This window comes from Muntiacus reevesi, chromosome 6 (genome assembly GCF_963930625.1).
Source record: "Muntiacus reevesi chromosome 6, mMunRee1.1, whole genome shotgun sequence".
In the NCBI taxonomy this organism is placed as follows: Eukaryota; Metazoa; Chordata; class Mammalia; order Artiodactyla; family Cervidae; genus Muntiacus; species Muntiacus reevesi.
Window position 1 is genome coordinate 11389356 of NC_089254.1, and position 11683 is coordinate 11401038.

The following is an 11683-nucleotide window of genomic DNA, read 5'->3' on the forward strand; positions in this document are numbered from 1 at the left end:
ATACATGATTAAGTAGGATTTATCCCAGGAATGCAAGGATTCTTCAATATCTGCAAATCAATCAGTGTGATACATATTAACAAGTTGAAGAATAAAAACCATATGATCATCTCAATAGATGCAGAAAACACTTTGACAAAACTCAATACTCATTTATGATAAAAACTCTCCAGAAAGTGGGCATAAAGGGAACTTCATATAAGAAAGACCATATACAACAAACCCACAGCTAGCATCATTCTCAGTGGTGAAAAGCTGAAAGCATTCTACCTAAGACCAGGAACAAGACAAGGATGTCCATTCCCTGCCACTTTTAATTCAACATATTTTGGAAGTTTTAGCAACAGCAATTCAAGAAGAAAGACAAAATGGATCCAAATTTTAAAAGTAAAAATCTCACTTTTTATACAAAATTTATTTTTTATACAAAATTATTTACAAAACACTTTTAAAAATACCATTCTAAAGTATAAACATGGAGTAGATCAACATTTTAAAAGGAAATGCTTGCCTGGCAGTGATTGTCATGTGCAGGCAAAATCTTCATTCTTAAAAGTAATTATAATATTTTAAAATTCAGCTGATTGTATTATCATTTACTTCACTAATACCTGGGCTTCCCAGGTGGCACTAGTGGTGAAGTATCCACCTACCAATGCAGGGGGTGCAGGTTCGATCCCTGGGTCAGGAAGATCCCCTGGAGGAGGGTATGGCAACCCACTCCAGTATTCTTGCCTGGAGAATCCCATGGACAGAGGAACCCAGTGGGCTGCAGTCCATAGGATCTCAAAGAGTTGGACATGACTGAAGCGACTTAGCATGCACACACTAATACCTAATGGTCCTATTCCATAGAAGATATTTGGGAGAATTGTTTTTTAATTTTATTTCTTTTTGGCTTTGCCGGGTGTTCAGTGATTCACTAGGGCTTTTATCTAGCTGCGGTGAGGGGACTACCCTCCCTTGCAGTGTGTGGACTTACTGTGGTGTCTTCTCTTACTGTGCCTCCCAGACTTGGTAGTTGGGGCACACAGGCTTAGTTCCTCCATGGCATGTGAAATCTTCCCAGACCAGATGTTGAGCCCAAGTCCCTTGAATTGGCTCATGGATTCCTAACCACTGGACCACCAGGGAAGTCCCTTGAGAGAATTTTTAAATAATGAAAATCGCTAAAAGGGATCATAAAAGTTGTAACAATTTTTTCTTAATTCTACAGCTACCACAGATGGATTATTTAATTTTTTAAATCTCCACTGCCAAAATAATAAACCAGAACTTAGCTGATGGTCAAAGTTCTCCATGTTTATCTCTTAATACGAGTTCCAGCCAGACCTGTCTTACTGTTCCCCAAATGTACTCTTCCTTAGTTCCCGCTGTTTCCATTCACCTAAATCCAAGTTTTTTAACATAGAATTTAAACTCCACATCCTCTGTGAAACCAACAGTTTATATTCTTTTCAACTATTCTAGCATTAATTGCCTGGTTCCATTATATTGTCATTGTTTTCCACTCCTTCATTAAGATTGCTACTCTGGTGTCAAGATGGATATAGTCACATGCTCTACACAAAGTAGGTATAGAAATGCTTGACCATCAGTTAAGGAGTTCTGGTTTTACTTCTGCCATCTTAAAAACAAAATTCCTCTGTCTCTAGCATTCCCAAAGCTACTGCTTCATTCATCTTCTCCTACAGACCTGAATTGCCTTTTGTCAAGATCAACAAGTGCCTCCATATTGCTAAATCTATTGATCAATTCTTAGTTTCCACCCTCCTTAACCTATGGTTGACACAATCAATTTACTGCCATCTCCTCCAATCTGATGCCAGGATGTCACCATTTCGTCTTTTCCCACTACTCTTTCTTGGACTATGGTACTAGTCAGCTTCTTTTTTCTTTGTAGGTCTGCCATACTTACTCTTTTTACATACCTGTGCTTTTCAGCTTCCATCTTGCCCCTCCTTAGAACATAATCTTTCCAGGACAAAGTTTTTATTTTACTCCCTATGGTATCCACAGCTTCTAGAACAATACCTCATAATTATTTGCCAAATGAACTAATTAATAAAAGCTACAGAAATAGTATCAAGTACTAAAGGAAAATTATTTTCCCATCTGCCTTCTTAGTGATTTGGACAAGAGGCTAAAAATATGCTTTATTTGAGTTTTAGGATATTGATCTGAATAATGTTATAAAAAATTTAACCCACTTACGTGGTCAGATAAACAGTGAGTGCAAATAGTCACATGGCACATAACCTGTGACTGCAGCAAATTAGGGTCTTTGTCAGTTTCCCAGGTGGCACTAGGGGTAAAGAATCTGCCTGCCAAAGCAGGAGATGCAAGAGACCTAGGTTCAATCCGTGGATCAGGAAGATCCCCTGGAGTAGGAGATGGCAACGCACTCCAGTATTCTTGCCTGGAAAATTCCATGTGCAGAGGAACCTCGTGGGCTACTGTCCATGAGGCTGCAAAGAGTCTGACAGTACTGAACAAGTGAGCCTAAGGGTTCTTGTGGCCTGGATGGAAGCCGCTTGCATACCTGAGTGCTAGCCATACTAGGTAGAATAGGCTTTTACTTGCTGTGCATTCTACTATTTTTCCTTTTCTTGCTTTATGCTGGGGAAAATGTCAATTGCACTTTGTCATTGTACTTGGTATTATATTTGTTATTGTAGAGGGAATTATTTGGAATCCTATCTCTACCAAAAGTGGAAAATGAAAAGATAAACTAGGAAGTCTATGTATTTTAAAAAGAGATTGTGCTTTTTGTGGAAGTAAAAAATATTCTTCTGTGTTCAGACAAAATGTGACTGTGTCATAAAACTACTTAAAAATACTACTTCAAAAACCATTATGAAATCAACTCTACTAAAAATTATTGCCAGTACATAAAAATGTATATGTGGGTGCCAGTATAAGTAAAACTCATATTAATGAATTAAATGAAAGCCTGAAATTTCAACAGGACTTTAATGAAAACTTATTAAATAATAAATGCTATGATATATATTAAGTGAAAAAATTGCATCAGAACATGTAACAGATGGTAAGTTTTAAAATCATATCCTTTGAATGTAGCAGAAATTACATGCCAAAAAAATAAGCTTTGAAAATAGAAGGCTAATGAGGAAAAATTAACTCCCTCAGATATGTCCACCTAATTATACTTGTGCTTACATTGAGAATTCTAATGTAACCAACTCAGAAATATACCAATGTCTTGTTCTTTATAAGAAAATGATATACTGATTGATTGAGGTGATCCTAAAGTTTGATATAGGATGAATACAGTCATTGATATCATAAACTGGGAGTGTTTGGTGGCTTATCATATGGACAAGTCAGTGTTTTCTTTGATAAATTGGATGTACCATATGGGAGCCTGCTATATAAAAAGAGGTTCGATGGCATTGTACTTAGAGTTCTTTAGAACTCTTGAAAGAGATTAAACTTTTTACATAATTCAAGAGAAAATGACCATTAGCCTGGTTTCAAAGATTGAACTAAAGATGGCCTGTTTTGATTGGCTATTCAACTCATCTTACCAGTTTGAATATTTCTCTGCAAAGACATTCAAAACTGATTGAATATATGACTTGATTTGTTCATTCTCAGGATAGCTGAGATTCAGAGAAATGTATTTGGCAGCATTTATTCTGGTTCATTTTCTTACACTAAAAATGATTTCTACAGAAGGAACAGTTGGCACCTACATTCCCAAAATTATAGGATTGAAGACTAAATTCTAGAAATTTTTTTCTTGTTTTAAATTTTATAAGATGTAAAAGCACTATTCATTTTCCTTTTCATATTAATAGTGACAGTACAAATGAACTATGAGGGAAAAATGCAAGTTATATGGCTGCCATTCAATATGGTACCAAAACCTAAATATGACAAAATTGGAATGCCTGAATTCTAGGTAACACCAGGAATAGTTGCTTTAAAATATAAAAGTTATACAGGTATCTTATCCATTATGAAGAATTTGGGGAGCTATGAAATAGGATAAGATGAGATGCTTTGTCTTTAAAGGATTCAAAGATAAAATATTACTAAACATCATAATGGAAAAAAATCTGACATTTTTACATCTTAAGAAAAAGTGGTACCAAGATTCTATTTCCAAATTCGGGGTAAACCAACAAAGAAAAACTTTGGCATTTTTTATTTTCAAATTTAAAATATCTCCAATATTATAAACATATGTTATATTAAAAGCTTACACCATCTTACGTTAAAAATAAAAAGGTTATCTGGTAGTTGTGGGTCTTTTTTTTTTTTTTAATTCTTAGCTTTCTTTACTCTCTAATCAAAGTATTTGATTTTTGACCTCAGTTTTTTCATAACTAGGTCAATATGTTTTGTTTTGTCTCATAAATCATAGAATCAGTGTGAGTTGCTCAGTCATGTCTGACTCTGTGACCCCATGAACTGGCCCGCCAGGCTCCTCTGTCTGTGGAATTCTCCAGACAAAGTAAATAAAACTGAGAGCATCATCTACATTCTCCTTCCCTCCCCTCAGAAAACAGCAGCCAACACTTTCTCCTGTGTTTCCTCCTTCAGTGGGAGGTAGCACCATCCTTTTTTCTCCCCAGTGGAAAATCTTGGCATCATCCTAGCCTCTTGTGTCTTTCTCATACACTCCATGCTGTCCATTTCCTAAATCCTTTTCAGTCTTCATATTTTTCTTCTCTTGTTGCCTCTACCTCTGTTCAGGCTCTTATTATTTCTCCTCTCAGTTCAGTCAGTTCAGTTCAGTCACTCAGTCGTGTCCGACTCTTTCTGACCCCATGAATCGCAGCACGCCAGGCCTTCCTGTCCATCACCAACTCCCGGAGTTCACTCAAACTCATGCCCCATTGAGTTGGTGATGCCATCCAGCCATCTCACCCTCTGTCATCCCCTTCTCCTCCTGCCCCAATCCCTCCCAGCATCAAGGTCTTTTCCAATGAGTCAACTCTTCGCATCAGGTGGCCAAAGTATTGGAGTTTCAGCTTCAGCATCAGTTCTTCCAATGAACACTCAGGACTTATCTCCTTTAGGATGGACTGGTTGGATCTCCTTGCAGTCCAAGGGACTCTTGAGAGTCTTCTCCAACACCACAGTTCAAAAGCATCAATTTTTCAGCACTCAGCTTTCTTCACAGTCCAACTCTCACACCCATACATGACCAGTGGAAAAACAATAGCCTTGACCAGATGGACCTTTGTTGGCAAAGTAATGTCTCTGCTTTTTAATATGCTATCTAGGTTGGTCATAACTTCCCTTCCAAGGAGTAAGCATCTTTTAATATCATGGCTGCAGTCACCATCTGCAGTGATTTTGGAACCCCCAAAAATAAAGTCTGACACTGCTTCCACTGTCTCCCCATCTATTTCCCATGAGGTGATGGGACCAGATGCCATGATCTTAGTTTTCTGAATGTTAAGCTTTAAGCCAACTTTTTCACTCTCCTCTTTCACTTTCATCAAGAGGCTTTTTAGTTCCTCTTCACTTACTCCTCTAGAATTTGGAAATATCTGGTTTTGCTTTTATCTTTATCTAGATCATTCTCTTCTTCCTTTCTCTTTCAATGTTGCATATTAAATCAGATTCTAGCCAATAAGGTCAATGAAATTAAAATCTTGTAGGGTAGATGAAGATTAGTATTTCTTATATGTTCTGCAGCCACATAACGTAGAATGTGGCTAGGCTGAGAATCAATGTTGGAGAAATTTCAAATGTCTTTGCCAGGCTTTGTACAAAGTCTTCATGATCTTCAAGATGATTTGTCATTCCCTTCTCCAGGGGATCTTCCTGACTCAGAGATTGAACCTGGGTCTCCGGCATTGCAGGCAGACTCTTTACCATCTGAGCCACCAGGGAAGCCCTAATTAAAAGGATTATACTGTACTCTGAGACTAGACTAGATAGGTTTGGAGTAGCAAGATGAGTTTTTTCCTAAGTGATTCAGGAAAAAAATAGTGACAGCCATCTCTGATGTAGAGAGAGTAAACTAGAATGAAGAACCCACCTCACCTCCTTCCATCCCACCCTCATCTCAGGACACTATCACTAACAAAAGTTAACGGAAAAACATTTACTTGAAGGCCAAAAGGTCCAGCACTTTCAAAACACATTCACACACAAGGGAAATAGAGCTGGAGCACTGAGAGATTATGAAAGTTTAAAGGGAAACTGTAGAAAAGTAATGTATGGGCATGGTTATCCAAAAAAGAATTTAAATAGAAAAATGGAAGGAACACACACATACAATGGAAGGAGTAGGAATTGTATTGAAACAATTGGATGTATAGACACATTAAGCTCTAGCTATCAATGTGGAATATATAAATTAATAGAATATAAAACAAATATCTTAATTCAGAAAATGTTAGAATAAGGTAATATTTGATTTCACATTGCTAAGGAAAGATAGACATAGTCTTTAAATAGTCCTGAGACAACTGCTTAATTATGGGAGTGTGCAGTCGTGTCTGACTCTTTGCAACCCTATGAACTGTAGCCCACCAGGCTCCTCTATCCATGGGATTCTCCAGGCAAGAAAACTGGAGTGAGTTGCCATTTCCTACTCCAGGGGATCTTACCAAACCTGGGGATTGAACCTGAGTCTGAGTGGGGGCAATAAATTCCCTTTCTTACTCAAGACTGTATATTGTCACTCTGTTTATTTAACTTATATGGAAAATATTGGGCTGGGTGAGAAATACTGGGCTGGATGAAGCACAAACTGGAATCAAGATTGCTAGGAGAAATATTCGTAACCTCAAATATGCAGATGACACCACCTCAATGGCAGAAAGAAAAGAGGCACTAAAGAGCCTCTTGATGAAGGTGAAAGGAGAGTGGAAAAGCTGGCTTAAAACTCATTCAAAACAACTAAGATCATGGGATACAATCCCATTGCTTCATGGCACATAGATGGGAGAAAAATGGAAACAGTAATAGACTGTTTTCTCGGGCTCCAGAATCACTATGGATGATGACTGTAGCCATAAAATTAAAAGATGCTTGTTCCTAGATGGCCTATTAAAAAGCAGAGACTTCACTTTGCAAACAAAGGTTCATATAGTCAAAGCTATGGTTTTTCCAGTAGTCATGTAAAGACGTGACAGTTGAACCATAAGGAAGGCTGAGCACCATAGAACTGATGCTTTCAAACTATGGTGCTGGAGAAGACTCTTGAGAGTCCCTTGGATTGCAAGGAGATCAAACCAGTCAATCCTAAAGGAAATCAACCCTGAATATTCGTTGGAAGGACTGATGCTAAAGTTCTAGTACTTTGACCATCTGATGCAAAGAGGCAGTTCATTGGAAAAGACCCTGATGCTGAGAAAGATTGAGGGCAGGAGGAGAAGAGGATGACAGGGGATGAAATGGTTGGATGCCATCACCAACTCGATGGACATGAGTTTGAGCAAACTCTGGGAGTTAGTGATGGACAGGGAAGCCTGGTATGATGCAATACATGGGGTTGCAAAGTGTTGGACATGACTGAGTGACTGAATAACAACTCCATATATCAAAAGATATTTAAGGTGATTAAGGATTTAAAGACATATAAAAGAAGAAGTAGAAAATGTACATTAAGAAGTCCAAGCTCATACTACTCACCACCCAACAGGTCAATTAATTGAGAGATGAGTTGCTAGGCTAAGGGACAGTGACTTTATTTGGAAAACCATCAGAGTGAGAAGTTGATAAATTACTATTCAATGAACCAATGTCACAAAAAACCATGTTCTCTGATTTAGAACTCAGGCTTCTTTGATAGGGGGAAGGGATAGTTAGGGAATTGGGGTGGACAGGTACACACTGCTGTGTTTAAAATGGATAACCAACAAGCACCTACTCTATAGCACAGGCAACTCTGCTCAATGTTATGTGGCAGCCTGGATGGGAGCGGAGTTTGAGGGAGAATGGATACATGTATATACATGACTGAGTCCCTTGCTGTTCACCTAAAATATCACAACATTGTTAGTCAAGTATACCCCAATATAAACGTGTTTTTTGTTCTTTTTTTTTAAGTTCAGAGAGAGGCGATAAGGAATACTGAGATCATCAGGAAGAGAAGGTATTCACACAGTGACAGAGGGAGGGTGAGTTCCCAGGGTCTGCATGCCTCACTGAAACCTGCATAGTTCATTCCCCCACGAACAACCCTCTGCTCCATTCTGCAACCCATTAAAGTTCTGAGAAATGTTAAAAAAAAAAAAAAAAAGAATTCAGGCTTCTTTTATATTAAAACATGGTGGGGGAGGTAAAATCCTAGAAAGGATGTGTTAATTTCTTACTGCCTAAGCCTGTTCACAGGTGGGCCTGGTCCGCATGTTTCCTGTGAGCTAGACAAAGTTATTTTAACTCAGCGCTGACTTCCTGGGTTCCCAGAGATGTGCCATTATGTATAATTAGGCTTATAGGCAATATCCCTTTAGTGGTTAATTTGTAATAGAATACAGAGTTTCTTCCCTATTAGAGTTTTCTACTATCAATGATTCATTTCAGAATCCTGTGGGAAAAGGGACAAAGATCTAATTCCAGCTGAAGAGGGATGACAAAGAGGTGATTTCAGAATGGAATTGATCAACCTTGAACAGAAAATATTCCTTAGAATCTTTTGATCAGTAGTACCATCCTATTTCCTTTTTCATCTACAACTATCTGAACCTGGTTAAAGCCCTTAGCACTTTATTGTTTAATTTAATCAAACTTGGGGTTTTGGTTCCTATTCCCAACACATATAAATTCCTATGCCATTTATTTGGACAAAACTAAATATGCTGGCCCTTCTCTAGCAACCGTGACATTATAATGAACACTTGGCTTATTTTTTAGAGAGCAAGGTAAATCTTCTAAGAGTTCACAAACCCACTGCTCTCCAGGCCTCTCAGAAATAGGGTCATTTTTAGACGATAGTGGTACTGTTTTTTATCCCAGTGTGATGAATCCATGGCTTACTCCAGCCAACTTGACAGATGAATGCATGGTAAACAATAGCGTGTGTGGCCCTGTCCACTTTGCCGTCAACTGATGTCCAGGCCCTTATTCTTCCCAGGTGTGATGAAGGACTCGGTCTCCAGGTCAGAAAGGGTGTAAAGCAACTTCAGTTGGAAAGGCTAGTTTTTGTGGAAGCAAACTCATGAGCAGAGGTTGTTATAGGGTCCAAGGTTTTAACATAATTGGCAATTTCTAGGTCTTTAGAGCATTTACAGCTTCTCCCACCCAGGCAGACACCTGGAATGGCTGACCATACCATATTCCAAAGGGGCTTAATTTAAGCCCACTTCTAGGAGCCACTCGGATCCATAGCAGGGTCATTCTCAAGGCCTTATCCCAAGTTAAATTAGTCTCCTGACATTTTAGCAATGCTCCTTTTTAACAGATGATTCATTTTCTTGGTTTTTTTCTATTGATTGTGGTCTCTGAGATGAACATAGTTTCCAATTAATTTGCAATGCTTTAGACACCTGTTTAATTATACTGGAGACAAAAGCAGTCCCACTGTCATTTTGAAGGGCGTGAGGCGATCCAAATTGGGGAATAATTTCCCTAAGCAGGACTTTAACCACTTCAGAACCTTTTTCTGTCTGCATGGGATATGCCTCCACCAGCCTGAAAAAGTACCCAAAACACTGACAAGTCTATGAAATTTCCTGCAGCTGAAGGCATTTGAGTTAAGTCTACTTGCCAGTCCCCAGTGGGGCAGGTTCCTTTGTGTTGAGTCCTCATCTGGGGAGGTCTGACAGCAGTCTTCAGTTATTTTTAAGCACATTTCATGCAATTCTGAGTGACTTCCTGGATGGTCTTTTGTAGGTTGCTATCTTTCCATCATGTTTGATTCTTTGCAATGCAATGGATTGTAACCAGCCAGTTTCCTCTGCCCATGGGATTTCCCAGGCAAGAATACTGGAGTGGGTTGCTATTTCCTCCTCCAGGGTATGTTCTCAACCCCAGGACTGAACCCACATGTCCTTCATTTGCAGGCGGATTTTTTAACCTTGAGCCACCAGGGAAGCCCAGTGGAATATTACTCAGCCATGAAAAAACAATGAAATAATGCCATTTGCAGCAACAAGGATGGGTCTAGAGATTATCACACTAAATGACCTATAACAGAGAAAGACAAATATTATAACCTATATATGGAATCTGGAAAGAAAAAAATACAAATGAACTTATATACAAAATAGAAATAGACCCACAAACATAGAAAACAAACACGGTTACCATAGCAAAAGGGGAGGGGGAGGGATAAATTAGGAGGTTAGGATTAACATATATACATACCACTTTATATACAATAGATATCCAACAGGGACCTACTGTATAGCACAGGGAACTATACTTATTATTTTGTAATTACCTATAAGGGAAAAGAATCTGAAAAAGAATACATGTGTGTCTGTGACTGTGTGTGTGTATAACTGAATCACTGCTATACACCTGAAACCAATACAACATTGTAAATCAAACTACACTTCGCTTTTAGAAAGTAATGAAAGGAAAAAATGGCATTTAGCTTTGCATCTTCTTTTTGCAGTCATTGTTCCCTGTTGTTGAACATTTTAAAAGCAACATCTACCAACGGAGAAAGGTTCACTCCAAATGCACCATTTAATGTTTGCAACTTTCTCCTGATATCTGAGACTCTTTCCCCCAAAAAGCTGCCTGCAGGTCCGCTCTTGGGCCACGCGGCCGTTTGCAGCACCAGCCCGCCCAGTGTACCTGCGCCCCGACTCCACGGGAGTGCAGCTGGAGACCGTCTTCCTGGAGCCCAGCCCTCCTCCCCCGGAGCAGCCAGACCTGCGTGGTGCACTACAGGAGGCACCTGAGGATAGAAAGAAATCTGACTCCTCCCAAGAGAGAAATAAGCCCTTTAAGTTTGTGCTGGGTGCTGAGTGAGCAGGAGGTGATCTGAGGCTGGAATGAAAGTGTTGCTCAGATGCGTTTGGGTCACAGGGCCAAGTAGTCTCCCCAGATTATGCCTATGGTGCCGCTGAGTATCCAGGCATCATCCCCCAAATGGCAATCTGGTCTGTGTGGGGGCTTCTAAAACTTGGATGACTGGAATGGTCTTCTTCCTGGGCTCCCCATTCTTGGATGTGCCATAGAAGGATCTGGTTCCTCCAGCTATGCACAGCAAGCCTGCAGGTAGCTTTTCTTGATGTTCCACTCCTCTTTGCATAAACATCTTCCCTGGCCGACTGTGCTCTGTCACCGGCTTTGCTCATCCCCTTTCTCCTCACACGGGTGTTGACCTGAACCATGGGCCATAAATTTCGTTACTTGTTTTAGTTTGTTTTCATTTTGAGGTGAAGATTGAGTTTCAGTCTTTTGGATCCAGGTTGCAGTTAGGTTTTAGTCAAGTATTAACAGCACAAGTTATGGGCTAACTTCAGAACAGGAATTGGTATATGTGTGTGTGTGGGCTGGGGGGAGGTGATGCAAGAATCTATATCTTATTTTTCTGGATGAAAGTTTTATTACATACTAAACATTCTTGTTGCTCTTGCACTGCAAAGTCACAGTAGATTTGAGGTGCTTTTGAGGGCCAAATTATTCTCCAAGTTTAGAGATGTCTTTGGGTTGAATTAGAAGCCCAACCCAAAACTAAAATGGGAAGGGGGAGAGTCTTTGCCTCTACTGTCCCACCCCTACCATCCCCTGTATATCT